The sequence below is a fragment of the Ostrea edulis genome, chromosome 9, assembly GCF_947568905.1.
Source record: "Ostrea edulis chromosome 9, xbOstEdul1.1, whole genome shotgun sequence".
In the NCBI taxonomy this organism is placed as follows: Eukaryota; Metazoa; Mollusca; class Bivalvia; order Ostreida; family Ostreidae; genus Ostrea; species Ostrea edulis.
Window position 1 is genome coordinate 6,707,871 of NC_079172.1, and position 18,552 is coordinate 6,726,422.

An 18,552-nucleotide genomic window follows, 5' to 3' on the forward strand; every position below is an offset into this window, starting at 1 on the left:
GCTAGAACAAAATACTAAAACCAATCAGATGACAGAACAAGTATGACACCTAAGAGATACATGAACTAATCCAAGTTATGTTTTAACTGGACCCTTACGGATTAAACCATTATATTGTAACGTGCTATTGTCCAAGAATAAGGCAGATGTTATATTTACAGTTTATTTACAAATATACACATATTTACACACAACATTTATGTTGAACAACTTCAAATAGTTGAAGTTCAATATACACATCAGTCCATCTGCTTACGGAGCAGAACTGACATCCATCTGTATTAAACTCCAATACAGAACTGACTCAAACTTGGGCATGCCCCTCAAACTTCAAGGTTCCCAGCCAAAATCATAAAGCACCGATAATGGCTAACCTTAATCAGGAATATAAACAATTAACCCTTATATTCCCATGAGAACATCGGCGACCACTAGTGTAGGACGCTGACAGACATATCCCGTTATCCATTGTGATAACAGTATAGAGCAATAAATGCTGAGCATGCATACAAGATAAACAAGTGAACAGAATTAGTGAAACTCCAAAATTATGACATTGCTCCCTCCTTCCAAGACATGTGCCCACACATGTTATTTGCAAATTAAAATTGACAGTTTTCTCAATGTACATTCTCAGTTAATTACACTGTCACTTTATAAATCCAATCGTTCCACAGGACGGCGGATTCGTTTACCGCGACCGTATTCTGCATCAATCCCTGCTTCGCAATCGTCATTATAACTCGCATTGTCAATAGAACGTACCTCGTCATCATCACCAGACTGCTGATCACTTGACGGCTGCCACGCGTCACTTTGGCCATAAAATGGTTTTAATCGGTTGTAATGCACAACACGCGGTCTGGAATTTGGTGTCTTTTGGATTCGGTACACAAGATCACTAATTGACGTAACTACGCGATAAGGTCCGTCCCAATTAGATTGTAATTTTGGGCTCACGCCGATTTTGCGTTTAGGATCAAAAAGCCACACGAGGTCACTACTTTTATATGGGTTAAATTTCACAGAATAATCGTATCCGGACTTCTGTTTATCACTTGCACTTTTAATATGTTGTCTAGCCGATTCATGCACTTTGCACATTTTGTCCTTCAAGTCTGCAACATAATCAGGCACACTGTTTGTTTCTTCTTTAGGAATACTTCCGTACATTAAATCCACAGGTAAACGTACTTCCCGACCTAACATCATCAAATTCGGGGAATATGACATTGATTCCTGGTCAGCACTCCTACATGCCATCATTGTCATCGGGAGAATTTCGTCCCAGTCTCTTTGATCTTTAGACACTAATGTTGCAAGCATATTTCCAACCGTTTTATTGAAACGCTCAATCATTCCGTCAGTAAAGCTGTAGTTCGAGTCTTCTCCATTCCTAGTAGTTTTGACATCGAGATGAATAGTCCAGATTCAAAATTTCTTCCCTGGTCGGAATGAATAAGTAAAGGGACCCCAAAACGACAAATGAACTCATCAACGAGCTTCCTGGCTACAGTCTCAGCCTCTTGATCTGGGATCGCGTATGCCTCAGTCCATTTAGTAAAATAATCTCCCACAACAAGAATGTATTTGTTTCCGCGTTCTGTTACAGGTAAGGGACCCATGATATCCAGGGCTACCCTCTCCATTGGAGCTCCCACATTGTAGATCTTCATAGGGGCCTTGTAGGATTTAGACGGACTTTTCCTTGCCGAACACTGTTCACATTTACGACACCAGTCCTTTACACTAGATCCAACACCCGGCCAATAAAATCGTTCTCGTATCCGAGACAAAGTTTTGTTGACTCCAAGATGGCCAGATGTAACGGCATCATGAAGCGATTTTAATATATCTGCACGATATATTTCTGGCACAATCACTTGTCACGAAATTCGCTTCCCTGTATCATCTTCCCATCTCCGATGCAGGACACCATTCTTGAATTCCAGTCTTTGCCACTGAGACCACAAAGTTTTCACTGGCACACTTTCCAAACAGATTTCCTCCCATTTAGGCTTGGTATGGCTTTGCTGCAATTTTGAGAAAATAACACCTATTGTCGTATCGTCTCTTTGGGCTTTGGCCATTTGAGATTGTGATATTCCATTTATCCAGGAAAGTTGAGTCTTTTTACGGACAACATTGCATTTTCCTTCTTGACGAAAAGTTTGCTCAGTTCGCTCACAATATGAGCAGTCTTGGCAAGGTCGGCGCGACATCGAGTCAGCATTAACATGTTTTGCTCCAGCTCGATGTTCTATTTCAAAGTCATAAGTGCCAAGAACTTCCAGCCATCGAGCTAACTGTCCTTCAATATTTTTGAAATTCATAAGCCACCGAAGTGACCCATGGTCTGTGCGTAGGCGAAACTTCCTGCCATACAAGTAGCAGTGGAAGTGTTTTATGGACTCTACAATCGCGAGTAATTCCTTGCGGGTTACACAGTAGTTTGTCTCGGATTTCCCTAATGCATGACTAAAATAGCCTATTACTTTCTCCTTACCATCTTGAATTTGAGAAAGCACAGATCCAATGGCTTTGTTGCTAGCGTCTGTATCTAGGATGAACTCTGAGCCTTGAGGATCCGGGTATGCCAGTACCGGACTGTGCATTAGTTTAGATTTTAGCTGCTGGAAAGCCGTGTTGCACTCATCCGTCCACAAAAATGGTTTATTTTCTGTCATGGAATTTAATGGACGAGCAACTTTTGCAAAGTTCAAAATAAACTTGCGATAATAAGAGCATAATCCAAGAAAACTACGAAGCTGCTTAATGTTGACGGGCACAGGCCAATATTTTATGGCATCAATTTTTGATTGATCCACTTGAATTCCGTCCGGGGTTACAATATGCCCCAAGTATGTCACTCGCTTTTGAAATAAGAAACATTTCTTTGGACTTAATTTCAGTCCCGCAGTACGTAGTCGCAAAAGCACTTCCTCTAAACGATTTAACGTTGTCTCAAAGTCTTGACCGAAAACAATCACGTCATCAAGATAAACCAAACAAGTTTTCCAAGATAATCCCGATAAGACTTTACTCATTAACCTTTCAAAGGTGGCGGGTGCATTACACAGTCCAAAGGGCATGACCTTGAACTGGTACAGTCCATTTTCGGTCACAAAGGCAGTTTTCTCACGATCCTGATCTTCCACTTCAACTTGCCAATAGCCGCTTTGTAAATCAAGGGTGCAAAACCACTGAGAACCAACTAGAGCGTCCAGTTTGTCGTCAACTCTGGGAACCGGAAATGAATCCTTCTTAGTAACATAATTCACCTTTCTATAGTCTACACAAAACCGAAGGGAACCATCCTTCTTCCTCACCAATACAATTGGTGAAGCCCAAGGACTGTTTGATTTTTCAATCACGTCCTGAGATAACATCATTTCGATCTGTGATGACACCTCAGATCTCTTAGCAAATGGCATTCGACGGGGTTGTTGTTTGATGGGTGTAGCGCCCTGAGTGTCAATCTTGTGTTTGATTACTCCTGTGCGACCAAGTGCTAGTTTGTCGGGTGCAAACACATCTCTATTGTTGATCAAAAACTGTTTTAGGATTTCCGATTGTTTTCCATCCAAATTGACACATGATTCAGATAGTAAAGTCGAAAGGTAATCCGGAATTTTGCCATCTGGATAAGAACAAGTTTTCTCACTTCGGTCTATTGTTACATCTTCGCAGTGACCAACTACTGTTCTCGGATAAAGTTTGATTGATTTGTCTGACACATTGAGCACACGTATAGGAATTTTTTCCTTCGACAAATCTACTACAGCTTTCCCTACAATCAGTTTGTACTTTTCAGTGAATTTCTCCGTAGGAATAACAAGGCCGGTCTTAGGTACTGAATCGGTATCCAAAACTTTTCCTTGAAGCAACATCTCACTTCCAGCTGGAACAACACTGGTATCTTCCAGAACAACCCTACAACATCGCATGTAGTTGCACGAGAATGTTGAACATTTTACAATATGCCCATTCAATTTAAACTGACTATTTCCTACATCAAGAACACATTTATGTGCCTTCAAGAAATCAAATCCGAGCAATCCCTCGATGTCCTCATCAATGTCAACAATCCAGAATTCGTGCTGTACAGAAATGCCTGCGAGAGTCACGTTCATTGTCGCGATCCCTTTTGCATGAATACATTTCCCATCAGCCATCTTCATATTCATTTTAGAAGATTGTAATTCGGGGAGTGGATTCATTTTCCTGTAGACACTGGTATTAATGATGGAGACATTGGCACCTGTATCTACAAGAAATCGTACAGATTCAGCATCATGTATACATCCATCCACATACATACCAGACCCGTCCTTCGATATTCGAGAAGACCGCGGGGCAAAGTTTGAATTTCCCTTACCAGAACTTGATGATTTTTTGGCTTTCGGGCAGTTCCTTCTAAAATGATTCCCACCACAGTTCCAACAACGGATTTCTTTTGTTGATGGTTTTGAATTAGCAGCACATGTATCTTTCGATTTTTTCATTGTTGCTATTTCCTTGCGCATTTCAACGAGTTCCTTTGAAATTTCTCCCATACATGCTTTAATGTCATCAGCACTGAATGATTTTTCATTTGCATAGTCACTGACAGTTACATTCCGCACCGCTGTAGTAGCTCGTTTTTCTCGCTGTTTTTCTGCCATATTAAATGCATCCAGTTCCACGGACAGTTTTGTAGCATCATCAATGGTTTTTGGATGCGCTTGCTGAATCCTCAGTCTCATGTCGGAGTCAGTAAGGGCGTCTATGAAATGATCCCGACACAATGTTTCCAGTAGATCTCGCGGAGCATTAGGGTAAGCTTTTCTGCTCAATCGTTTTATATATTGAGCTAACTCCGGAAGTGATTGGTCTCTTTTCCGGACAAGGTTTTTTAGCTGAACTCGGAACAGTTCAGTTCTGTTCTCGGATCCAAAACGGCGACTGAGTGCAGTTGACAATTCAACATAGGAACGTCGTTTTCCTGGCTCCAGATCAGCTAACACTCCTTGTGCAGCACCCCTGAACGAGGACGCTAAGAACATGGACTTCCTTATGTCGTCCCATCCATTTATCTCCGTCACGAGTTCAAACTGGACTTTATAATCATCCCACGGCTCAGACCCATCATATGCAGCTGGACGTACTAAAGGTTTCATGAAATCCCTGTTACTTTGATGATCATCATTGTAACTATTGTTTCTGAGTGCCGCTGTAGTATTGCGTATTTCTCTATCAAGCGCTGCACATTCTCTTTCTATACGCTGGATCTCATGAGGGGTGGATGTCATCGTCCCTATTCCTGTATCTGACCTATTACGTCTTATTCCTAATAGCACAGTTGGGGTATCTAAATTTTCTGCCATATCACTTGTAATAATAATCCCACCGCTGCCACCAAATTTGTAACGTGCTATTGTCCAAGAATAAGGCAGATGTTATATTTACAGTTTATTTACAAATATACACATATTTACACACAACATTTATGTTGAACAACTTCAAATAGTTGAAGTTCAATATACACATCAGTCCATCTGCTTACGGAGCAGAACTGACATCCATCTGTATTAAACTCCAATACAGAACTGACTCAAACTTGGGCATGCCCCTCAAACTTCAAGGTTCCCAGCCAAAATCATAAAGCACCGATAATGGCTAACCTTAATCAGGAATATAAACAATTAACCCTTATATTCCTATGAGAACATCGGCGACCACTAGTGTAGGACGCTGACAGACATATCCCGTTACCCATTGTGATAACAGTATAGAGCAATAAATGCTGAGCATGCATACAAGATAAACAAGTGAACAGAATTAGTGAAACTCCAAAATTATGACAATATTTAATAGGGGTGTTTAGGTTTCTTTAACACACAACACAAAGTTAGTAAGTGAATGAATGTGCATGGCAATATAAAAGTATAAAACTAAACTAAGTACAACTACCACATATACAGAAGGTTTGTCAGTCCCAGTGCAGCACAGAAACAATCATCGTCGCAAAGCAGTTTTGAGTCCACCCACGCTCCCTCAAACTGTCATGATGGAGAGAATCGATTAGAAGCACCCGTGGGTAACCAGTCAGTCTCCGTGTTGTACATAAACAATAGGATGTTTGATTATACATATCTATGCATGTACTAACCTTCTCTATTTCGGGTGTCCATGTAGCTTACATTTAACGATACATCTTAATTTTTGTATAGTTATATATTCCAAACTTTATTTGATGGAGATACAATGTAGAAGGAAGAATACCAGATACCGCACAATGTAACAGGTACAAGTGTATACCGGATACAGCACAATGTAACAGGTACAAGTGTATTACAACACGGGATTTATTGAAGAATACCAGATACCGCACAATGTAACAGGTACAAGTGTATACCAGACACCGCACAATGTAACAGGTACAGGTGTATACCATATACCGCACAATGTAACAGGTACAAGTGTATTACAACATGGGGTTTATTGACAAGTAAAACTAGAAATACAACCACTTATGAATTATGATTTCATAAATTTCAGTTAGAAAACACAAGTGAAAATATGAAAATCATTACAGAATACAGAATATTTTATTTCTAATTTACAGCTAGTGCCTAGAGACTATAGAATACATATACCCCCGGCTGAAAGTGAGTAGAGTAGTGTACATGTTCTGAATATTTTCTCAAATATTTCGCCATTTTATCTTTACCATCAACGATATTATTTCATGCTACTATCTTTATCCAAATTGAAAAATATTGTAATATAGTGATTCAGAATATGTAAGTCTTATCAGCTATACGATGTTTGTAATATAGTGATTCAGAATATGTAAGTCTTATCAGCTATACGATGTTTGTAATATAGTGATTCAGAATATGTAAGTCTTATCAACTATACTATGTTTAATTAATATCGTGTAAATATATGTCTAAAATACATGTGTACATATATGTATAACACACACACACACACACACACACACACAGAGAGAGAGATAGATACATATCAAATCCAGGGAGCCCCTGGAATCCTAGATGAGGATTATTTGCATGGGGGTCTCTGCGGAGACTCTACCCCAAATATCAAATGTATGTCAGCTAAAAAAATAAAGCAGAAATTGATATTGAATTTTTTTCTTTACATCTAGTCCAAAAATAAACAAACCTGGAATAGGAGAAGCCAATCAATAGAATATTTCAATAACAATAGATGGCGAGGCATATTCAAGTACACTTACATGTAATTCTATGACAAGTAAGTTCAAGTAATCCCCCGTTGACTACACTGAGATTGCGTGTGAATTTTCATTTTTTATTTTGTCTTACAAATAACTACTTTCATAAATGTATTTATAATATAAGTAAGTATATACACGCTATTTTATTAAACTGATTCACTAGTGACATGACAAAATTAATTTTAGATTCATTACCATACAGTTGTTTATGCATACATACATTGAAGTGGTGAGATAGCGCACAGCGGATTTTGAATACGTGGGTTTAATCAATTTACCTGAACCGGGACATGGTGGGATTAAATCTTCAGTGGTGATATATAGCCTCCATAGCTCAGTGGTTAGAGCACTGGTCTTGTAAACCAGGGGTCGTGAGTTCGATCCTCACTGGGGGCTTTTTACAGTGTATTTTTGTGCTTGAACATTCATGGAATGTTCAGGTAATACGAGGGCATATAAACGAAAGATGCATCATTTATGTATTTGTGAACTTCTAATATACTAGCAGGAAAAAGAAACTGTGCATTATAAAATTTAGTATAATTTTTCTATATTTATTGTTTATATTTATAAAATGTAAACAATCGATAAAGGTGATGTTTTTTAACAATATCGGATAGTACCCGACTCAGATGCACGGACTTTTTGATGGTTAGTGAACACATGTTGTTTATTGAAGTGTTCGTACGCACGAGATTTACTGGCCAATACTGTTTGGAGTAAGAAGTGTAAAAGGTTTGTTTGGACACTATTCGTTTTAAAGGAAAACACTTTAGTTTTGACAATATTTTACCCTTCTGTCATGCCACGACTCAGCGAAAACCAACGTTATCGTGCTGTTGGGATGCTTCAAGCTGGAGTGGCACAAAATATTGTAACAAGACACTTTGGAGTTCATTGGAATACCATCCAGTCATTATGGAGACGTTTCCGACAATCTGGTAACACTCGGGATCGACCACGTTCTGGGCGTCCTCGTGTGACGTCGCGTCGGCAGGATTGTGCACCTGAGAAATCGTTTCCAGACAGCAAGTTTGACTGCTCGTAGCATTCCTGGACTTCGACCAATCAGTCCAAGAACTGTGCGTAATCGTCTGCGCGAGCACAACATCAGACCAAGACGTCCAGCGGTGCGCCCAATACTACTTCAACGTCATCGTATCGCTAGACTAGCGTGGTGCAGACGAAATCTGCGATTCAGAATACAGGATTGGGCCAATATTCTGTTCACTGATGAATCCAGATTTCATTTGGATAACAGTGACGGCCGTTGTGGAGTGTATCGTCGCGTTGAGGAGCGGTACCAGGACGCTTGTGTTGTGCAACGTCAACAATTCGGTGGAGGTAGCGTTATGGTGTGGGGTGGAATAACAGCACGTGGAAGGACCCTTCTACAAATTGTCAATGGAAATCTCACCAGCGTACGCTATCGAGACGAAATTATTCAGACATGTGATACCCTTCATGCAGAGACAGCAAAATCACATCACTCTGCAGCAAGACAACGCAAGGCCACATGTTGCACGTGTAGTCAGGGACTTTTTTTTGTTCAACAGAATGTCGATGTCTTGCCTTTGCTAGCTGTTTCCCCAATTTATCGCCGATCGAGCACGTCTGGGATGAAATGGAACGACGCGTACGCCATTTACCAAATCAGCCAGTGACATTGGCTGATTTAGGCCAGGCTTTAAGCAACATCTGGAACAACATCCCGCAAGCATTTCTGAACACTTTCGTGGCATCAACGAGGCGCCGTTGTCAAGCATGCGTTAATGCAAATGGTGGTCACACGCGTTATTACATGTAACTTTGTTAATTCAAGTTCGAATACCAGTGTCTTTCGAGTGTGCTGAAATTGACGTTATTCGACGTTAACATTAATGGATTATGAAATGTTGTAACGAATACACTTGTTAACAGTATTACAAAAAAATAAAATTTGTTCATAGTTATTTTTTATTATTTTTTCATATATTAAATAATGCACAGTTTCTTTTCTCCGCTAGTATATGTAAGCTTTGGTCAACATTTGCTAAAAAAACGCTATTTCTACTGAAGTTAGCACGATTTAGTGACAATACTTCCAGATTTAGACACTTTTAACAGAGTCAGTGATTTATGACAAAATTTCTCCCCAGACACTACTTTAGATTAAAGATATAATTCTTAATCGACTTTTAATATAAAAACAACAAATCACTGATATCGACTGCATTGCTAGAAAAATGAATATCATTATTAGAAAGTGACTGAGAATCACAAGGTAAAAGTGAGGGTAGAAAATGCAATGGATCAGACCAAGATTCGAATCCGGGCCCCCTGAATCTCTAGTCAGGTGCTCTACGAACTGGTGTATCCGGCACCGAGGATTATACCCGTCGGACTGTCATATTTCTCCCTCCTTAAATGCCTTTACACTCTAAAGACATCATTTCAGGGCGTGTATCCCCTGGTAGGCATTTCCAGAGACTGGGCTAAAGCACCAAACGTAACAGAAAGGGAGGAACTGGAACAGATCAGATGAGCACTTGAACCCAGAACACTGAAGTGCTAGTCAGATGCTCTAGTGACTAGACCTACCGGTATCTATCCACTGACATTTAAAGCTCCCTGACTGCTGCATTTAAAGCCACTTCTAGTAATTATTTGGTAAATTTCAATAAGGAAAAGTACTAATCTTAGAAAATTTCAATAAGGAAAAGTACTAATCTTAGAAAATTTCAATAAGGAAAAGTACTAATCTTAGAAAATTGCAATAAGAAAAAGTACTAATCTTAGAAAAGTACATAAAGGGTCAATAAAATGAAAACATGAGAAATCAGTACATGTAATCGTTGATAAGAGTAGTGTAAATCTGTGTAAATTTTGTCTTACAAATAAATTCTTTCAGACATGTAAAGGTTAAATATGTAAATTATTAAAGTATATCACCTGATTATGGTACTGTACCACAACATATGCTAGAAGTGATGTAAACCAAATGTGGATTAAAAAAAAAATCTAAAGAACATTTAGTAAATTTGCAATCGCCAAACTTTTCTCAAATCAACAACATCGAAATGTAGGAGTTTTCAACATTTTACACGATCATTCGACTGGACGTTTTGACATCATAGACAGTTGCTTCTTCAACAAAAACGGAAATGGAAAATGGAAACATGTGATTGTGTTTATATTATGAAGCAGAGATTATTCAAAAGTTTCTACATGAGAAGAAAAAATCTCTTATTGTGGTCTTCAACTCGACACTTAGATATATCGACGACGTTTTTATCTATTAACAATTAACATTTTCATTCATATGTCGATTCGTTATATCTCTGTGAACTCGAGATAAAAGACACCACATATTCTTCCACATTTGCTTGGTACTTAGATATTTTATTGAAAATGGATATTAACGGGAAAGTAAGTCAACTTCCCATGTTTATGTAGCAATATTCCATTATCACCTACATATGGTGTTTAGGCCTCTCAACGGATTCAATACACAAGAGAATGTTCTGCGTATAATAAGTTTTTAAATCGAGGTTGGCTACTGACAAACAACTTGATCTTACAGGGGTTTCAACAGTGTCATTTAAAGTAAGCATTTCGCAAATTCTATGGTCGTTATAATGATCTAACTAGTTTGCAAATATAGTCTGACGTGTTTCATATGGATTGTTAAGCCGTTCTTAGCACGCTGATTTTGACTACGAATTACTCCGTTTACGCGATCAAGACATTGGGCTCAAGGAGGGTGTGACTGGTCAACAGGCGACTCTTACTACTCCCGGTCACATGATCCTACCTCTGGTATGTCCAGGTGTTCATGGTTGTCCAACTCTACATGTTTATATTGATGCATTGAGAGAATGCACAGCTGTTAGATTAATCAATTTAGTTGTTACCTGAACAAAATGGGATTAAATTCAAATAACTAATGTAGAGCCTCCATAGCTCAGTGGTTAGAGCACTGGTCTTGTAAACCAGGGGTCGTGAGTTCGATCCTCACTGGGGGCTTTTTGCACTGTATTTTTGTGATACTAGTCATGAAATGGTCAGGTGATACGGTGACATTAAAGAAAGGTGCACCATTTATATATTTGTGAAATATACATGGCTACGCTAGACCACATTCCAACTTAGTGTCAGTGAAATAATACAGCTCCTATTTCTTTATTGTAAGGTTGCTTTAAGTACATTAAGTCGGCATTTGCTTTTAAAGTCTTTCTCTACTTAAATTGAATTTTTTTTTAGCGACAATACTCCCAGATTTAATCACTTTTAACAGAGTCAGTGGTTTCTGATAAAAACTTTCCCCCAGACATTACTCTAGATGAAAGATCAAACCTTAATGGACCCTTAATATAAAAACAACAAATCACTGATATCGGCTGCATTGGCCGAAAATATGAATATCACCATGAAAATGTCACAAAGAATTACAAGGTAAAAGTGATAGAATCATATGGTACGGTAAATGTGACAGAGATTTACATGGTAAATGTGACAGAGATTTACATGGTAGATGTGACAGAGATTTACATGTTAGATGTGACAGAGATTTACATGGTAAATGTGACAGAGATCTACATGGTAGATGTGACAGAGATTTACATGGTAAATGTGACAGCGATTTACATGGTAAATATGACAGAGATTTACATGGTAAATGTGACAGATATTTACATGGTAAATGTGACAGAGATCTACATGGTAGATGTGACAGAGATTTACATGGTAAATATGACAGAGATTTACATGGTAAATATGACAGCGATTTACATGGTAATTGTAGCAGAATTGCATTGTAAAAGTGAACGAGAACCAAATGATAAATGTGACAATCACAAGACAGAAGTGGCAGAGAATGACATGGTCAATAGGACAGAATCACAGAATGACATGGTCAATAGGACAGACTCACATGGTCAGTAGGACAAAATCACATGGTCAGTAGGACAGACTCGCATGGTCAATAGGACAAAATCACATGGTCAATAGGACAGACTCACATGGTCAATAGGACAGAATCACATGGTCAGTAGGACAGAATCACATGGTCAATAGGACAGACTCACATGGTCAATAGGACAGAATCACATGGTAAAAATGAGAATCACATCGAGACTGAGATGAGGGAGTCTGGTTTAGATTTAAACAATGGAGACATCTGGTAATTGTCTTTACAACAAGGCTAATGTACGACAACTTTGATCTAGAAATTTGGAATTGTAAGGTATGATTGATAGTCGTAACTGTAGAGAAGGTTTATCCAATCGTGTCAATAAGTTCCCGTCTTGTAAACTATAGAATAGGATGTTTGATTATATTTATCATTTCTAAAACCCATGTAGATATGTAGATTACACTTAATTATCAATGTAAATGTTTGTATATTTGACAGTGAACCATTTATATTTTCTAATTGTGGTTAAGATACAATGTTAAAGCGTTTACTACCTTAAGAATTAAATAATATGACTAAAATATTACACTCTAGGCTACATTTGTTGCAAAACATAAGGATCAGGTTCATAATATTTGACTGGTAAAACCAGTGTAAGAGGAAAGTAGAAAATGCAATGAATCAGACCAAGATTCGAATCCGAGCCGATTGAATATCTAACTAGGTGCTCTACCAACAGAGTTATCCGACCACCGGCGATTGTACACGTCGGACCTCCACATTACTCCTTCCTTAAATGCCTTTGCACTCTAAAACATCATTTCAGGGCGTTTATCCCCTGGTAGGCATTTCCAGAGACTGGGCTAAAGCACCAAACGTAAGAGAAAGGGAGAAATTAGAACAGATCAGATGAGCATTTGAACCCAGAACACTGAAGTTCTAATCAGATATGCTCTAGTGACTGACCTATCTATCCAGTGGCATTGAAAACTCCCTGACTGCCGCATTGGGGATACGACCACTTCTAGTGATGATTTCGTCAATTGCAATTAGGAAAAGTACTAATCTTAGAAAAGTACATAGAAAATCATTAAAATGAAAACATGAAAATTAGTACATGTAATCGTTGATAAGACTAGTGTAATTCTGTGTAAATTTTATCTTACAAAGAAATTCTTTCATACATGTAAAGATCAAAATCAATAAGTATATCATCTGATTATGGTACTGTGCCACAACATATGCTAGAATTGAAGTAAACCAAATGTGGATTCAAAAAAAGAAAATCTAAAGAACATTTAGAAAATTTGAAATCGCCAAACTTTTTCTCAAATCAACAACATCGAAATGTATGACTTTTTAGCATTTTATATGACCATTCCGCACGATTAATTAAAGATTGGACGTTTTGACATCATAGACAGTTGCTTCTTCAACAAAAATGGAAAACGGAAACATTCGTATCTAGTGATCAGTCATCCAAAATTACTTTGTTAAACACCACCATGATTCCACGCACAAGTACTCTGAAGTAGAAACAAAAATATGCCGGAGTTCCTCACTGACAATATCTTCGTAGTCTTGCTGATCAAGTCTTCCAACAGCCTGTTGAAATTCCCATGGGCACGAATTGTGCTCCTTTGTTAGCTGACTTGTGTTTATATTATGAAGCAGAGTTTATTCAAAAGTTTCTAAATGAGAAGAAAAATCTCTTGCTGTGGTCCTCAACTTGACATTTAGATATGTCGACGACGTTTTATCTATTAATAATAATAATTTTCATTTATATGTCGATTCGTTATATCCCTGTGAACTCGAGATAAGTGCCACCACATATATTCTTCCACATTTGCTTGGTACTTAGATATTTTATTAAAAATGGATATTAACGGGAAAGTAAGTCAACTTCCCATGTTTATGTAGCAATATTCCATTATCACCTACATATGGTGTTTAGGCCTCTCGACGGATTCAATACGCTAGAGCATGTTCTGCGTATGATAAGTTATTTTTAAAATCCAGGTAGGCTATTGACAAACAAGTTGATGTTACGGGCTAGGGGTTTCAACAGTGTCGTTTAAAGTCAGCATTTCGTAAATTCTATGATCGTTATAATGATCTAGTTTGCAAATATAGCCTGTCATTGGGTCAAATGCTTCTGATGTGTTTCATATGGAATGTTTAGCTGTTCTTGGTACACTGATTTTGACTACGGATTACTCCGTTTACGCGATCAAGACATTGGGCTCACCGCGTTTGTGACTGGTCAACAGGCGACTCTTACTACTCCCGGTCACATGATCCTACCTCTGGTATGTCCAGGTGTTCATGTTTGCCCAATTTTTTTTTATTTTGTATCCCTTATAGGAGGTATGAGATTGATCATTGTTCCTTATATTCTCCTTTCATTAGATTAATTCATTAACTAGTGACATGAAAAATTCTAAATTCATTCATATATATACCGTTGCTTCTACATGTTTATATTGATGCATTGAGAGAGCGCACAGCAGTTAGATCAATCAATTTAGTTGTTACCTGAACAAAATGGGATTAAATTCAAATAACCGATGTACAGCCTCCATAGCTCAGTGGTTAGAGCACTGGTCTTGTAAACCAGGGGTCGTGAGTTCGATCCTCACTGGGGGCTTTTTGCACTGTATTTTTGTGGTACTAGTCATGGAATGGTCAGGTAATACGATGACATAAAAGAAAGAAGCATGATTTATATATTTGTGCAATATACATGGCTACGCTAGGCCACATTCCAACATGGCTTCATTGAAATAATACAGCTCCTCATGAATGCAATATGTCTTCAGTGTAAGGTTGCTATGAATACATGAAGTCAACATTTGAATTTAAACTCTTCTTCTACTGAAGTTAACAAAATACTCCCAGATTTAATCACTTTTAACAGTCAGTGGTTTCTGATAAAACATTCTCCCAGACACTACTCTAGATGAAAGATACAAACCTTAATAGAGAAACAACAAATCACCGATATCGGCTGCATTGGCAGAAAATAGGAATATCACTATGAGCCTGTGAGTAAGAATCACAAGATAAAAGTGAGAGAATCACATCGTAGATGTGAAAGAGAACCGCATTGTAAAGGTGAACTAGAAAAACCTGGTAAATGTGACAATCACAAGAATGAATTGGCAGATAATCACATGGTCAATAGGACGAAGTGACATAGTTCATAGGACAGAATGACATGGTCAGTAGGACAGAATGACATGGTCAATAGGACAAACTCACATGGTTAATAGGACAGTATCACATAGTCAATAGGACAGTATCACATAGTCAATAGGACAGTATCACATAGTCAATAGGACAGTATCACATGGTCAGTAGGACAGAATTAAAGAATGACATGGTCAGTAGGACAGTATCACATGGTAAAAGTGAGAATCACATCGAGACCGAGATGAGGGAGGTTGGTTTAAATTTAAACAATGGAGACATCTGGTAATTGTCTTTACAACAAGGCTAATGTACGACAACTTTGATCTAGAAATTTAAAGTTGGAAGATATGAACTGTAGATGTTATCCGATCGTTTCAATAAGTTCCCGTCTTGTAAACTATAGAATATTATGTTTGATTATATTTGGCATTTCTAAAACTCTTGTAGATATGTAGATTACACTTAATTATCAATGTAAATTTTTGTATATTTGACAGTGAACCATTTATATTTTCTAATTGTGGTTAAGATACAATGTTAAAGGGTTTTTACTACCTTAAGAATTAAATAATATGACTAAAATATTACACTCTAGGCTACATTTGTTGCAACACTTAAGGATCAGGTTCATGATATCAGGCGGTTGTGACAGGTCGACAGGGGATGCTTTCTCCTCCTAGGTACCTGATCCCACCTCTGGTATATCTAGGGGTCCGTGTTTGCCGAACTCTCTATTTTGTATTGCTTATAGAAGTTATGAGATCGATCAATGTTCATTTGATTTGACAGGTAAAACTAGTTTAACAGGAAGCTAGAAAATGCAATGAATCAGACCAAGATTCGAATACGGGACCCTTGAATCTCTAATCCGGTGCTCTACCAACAGAGTTATCCGACCACCGGGGATTGTACACGTCGGACTTCCACATTACTCTCTCCGTAAATGCCTTTGCAGTCTAAAGAATTCATTCCAGGGTGTTTATCCCCTTATAGGCATTTCCAGAGACTGGGCTGTAGCACCAAACGTAACAGAAAGGGAGAAATTGGAGCAAATCAGATGAGCATTTCAACTCCGGACGCTGAATCTCTAGTCATATGCTCTAGTGACTGACCTATCTATCCATTGTCATTAAAAACTCCCCGACACTGAAACTCTAGCCAGATGCTCTAATAAGTAACCTATCTATCCACTGACACAGTTTTCACGAAAAACTTTGTAAAGCACAGGCCCTTCGGGCCTCCCAGTATAATAATTGTGCAAGCCCGAACAATATTTTACAGGCCCAAAATGTTTTTTTTTCTAATTTGACCACATGTCATTTGCTGATTCTACACTATAGATACATGCATGTTCTACTGTAGGAAAATACAGGTCAAGATCATGAAGATGATCATAGTTAGAGAACAACTGACATTAAAAAGATTGTCTTATTTTATTTTTCAACATATTGATCTCGCAGATACATCAGCAGCTCATGTTCAACTTTGTTTTGTATACACCGCGTATAAAACATTTTGTTTTCTCCAGAATCAAATGTTAGCCAAGGCCTACCCTCGGTCCAATGGAGCATGAATTTTCGCTCTTTTCTCCTCGTACGACAGGTTTTTGGGTGTTTTTTTTATCGGATGGTTGTGATTATGAAATACGCTTGGGTGGTTTTGAATTTCCCGGACCAGCCCCCTCCCTATACTTCAGAAAAGGCAGCATGGTTGATCGTTTTTCTATGCGAAATTTGACTAATAAGTCATGACATTTAGTCTGAGTCAATCTCACACTTTATTTGTAATATATACAGAACATATAAGAAAACATTTACAGGCCCGTCGGACTCCTGGGTTTAATATTTTAAGAAGCCCGATCCCGATTTTACTGGCCTCGGGCATCGGGCCACTGGTTAACGTCGAAGACTGCTGACATTCAAAACTCTTGAAGGTCACATTGGAGATACGACCACTTTTAGGTATGATTTCGTAAATTTCAATTAGTAAAATTTCTAATGTTAGAAAAGTACATCGAGAATCATTAAAATGAAAATCAGTACGTGTAATCGTTGATAAGATTAGTGCACTTATGTGTAAATTTTGTCTTACAAATTCATTTCATAAATGTAAAAAATCAAATATTTGAATTATCAAATTCAGTAAGTATATTATTTGATTATGGTATTAAATTAATTCACTGACTAGCGACAGAAAAAGTTGTTGATTCATTCATCGTTGCTTATGCATGTGTACATTGTATAAGATAGCGCACAGCTGTTAGTATAATCAATTTGGTTGTTACCTGAACAAAATGGGATTAAATTCATATTGGCGATGTAGAGCTTCCATAGCTCAGTGGTTAGAGCACTGGTATTGTAAACCAGGGGTCGTGAGTTCGATCCTCACTGGGGGCTTTTTACGGTGTATATTTTGTGATTTTAAAGCTGTATGGTCCGAATTACAATATTTTTGTCCATCTCGTAAAAATGCTATAAAATCATCGCACGTATGTAATTATGAGGCTGTATGACATATCCTACATTATTTCATCTGTTTTAACCCAAATTATTTGATTTTAAATCTATGTTTACAAATAACCGCGTCACTTCAAGTGACAGTCACGTGACCAGTTCAAACTTTCAGATCATCGGTGGTCTTATCTGTGTATTTTGTTTCAACAGTACCGTGCCATAAGTTTAATAGAAATAAAAATATCAAATACCTCTTAGTAATTCGTTGTTTTACGCTCTTTCAGCCTTAAAACTAGACAGTTGCTTATGAGTTAATACATCATGTTGGGATTCCCCTGACGCGCGTGGGTCTATTTATAGACGTCTATTATGGGATGATTTATATATGTACCCACTATATTTACTTTTTAAACAATATTCTCACTGTTTTCTTTTACATGCAGATGTTTTCAAGCATGTAATTAAGGGAGAGTTAATAACTTTATAAAGTAATTAATCTGCTTTAAAGTAATTATGTACAAAAATAATACATGAACATCGGGTCATATGATATGATGACATAAAATAAATGTATCATCCATATATTACTGTGCAGTCAATATATATAGCAATGAATTGATTTAATACTACACGCACCGGTGGGCGTCTCAAAAGACAGTAAATGTGCGAATGAATTTCCTTTTGTACACATGAAATATAAATATAGGTGCAATGTTTGCAATATATGTAAAACTTATACGGTACCGATTTTGATGCACCAGATGCGC

At 37.8% G+C, this 18,552-nt stretch overlaps 4 non-coding genes across 4 annotated transcripts; all 4 read left to right on the forward strand.

Annotated features, from left to right (window-relative positions):
- Positions 1-7,566: 7,566 nt before the first annotated feature.
- On the forward strand, positions 7,567-7,639 carry Trnat-ugu (transfer RNA threonine (anticodon UGU)). Its single transcript has one exon. It is a non-coding gene; the product is annotated as a tRNA-Thr (tRNA).
- A 3,536-nt stretch (positions 7,640-11,175) lies between these two features.
- On the forward strand, positions 11,176-11,248 carry Trnat-ugu (transfer RNA threonine (anticodon UGU)). Its single transcript has one exon. It is a non-coding gene; the product is annotated as a tRNA-Thr (tRNA).
- Positions 11,249-14,714: 3,466 nt separating this feature from the next.
- Trnat-ugu (transfer RNA threonine (anticodon UGU)) lies at positions 14,715-14,787 on the forward strand. The gene has a single exon. It is a non-coding gene; the product is annotated as a tRNA-Thr (tRNA).
- Positions 14,788-17,655: 2,868 nt separating this feature from the next.
- On the forward strand, positions 17,656-17,728 carry Trnat-ugu (transfer RNA threonine (anticodon UGU)). The gene has a single exon. It is a non-coding gene; the product is annotated as a tRNA-Thr (tRNA).
- The last annotated feature ends 824 nt before the right edge of the window (positions 17,729-18,552 follow it).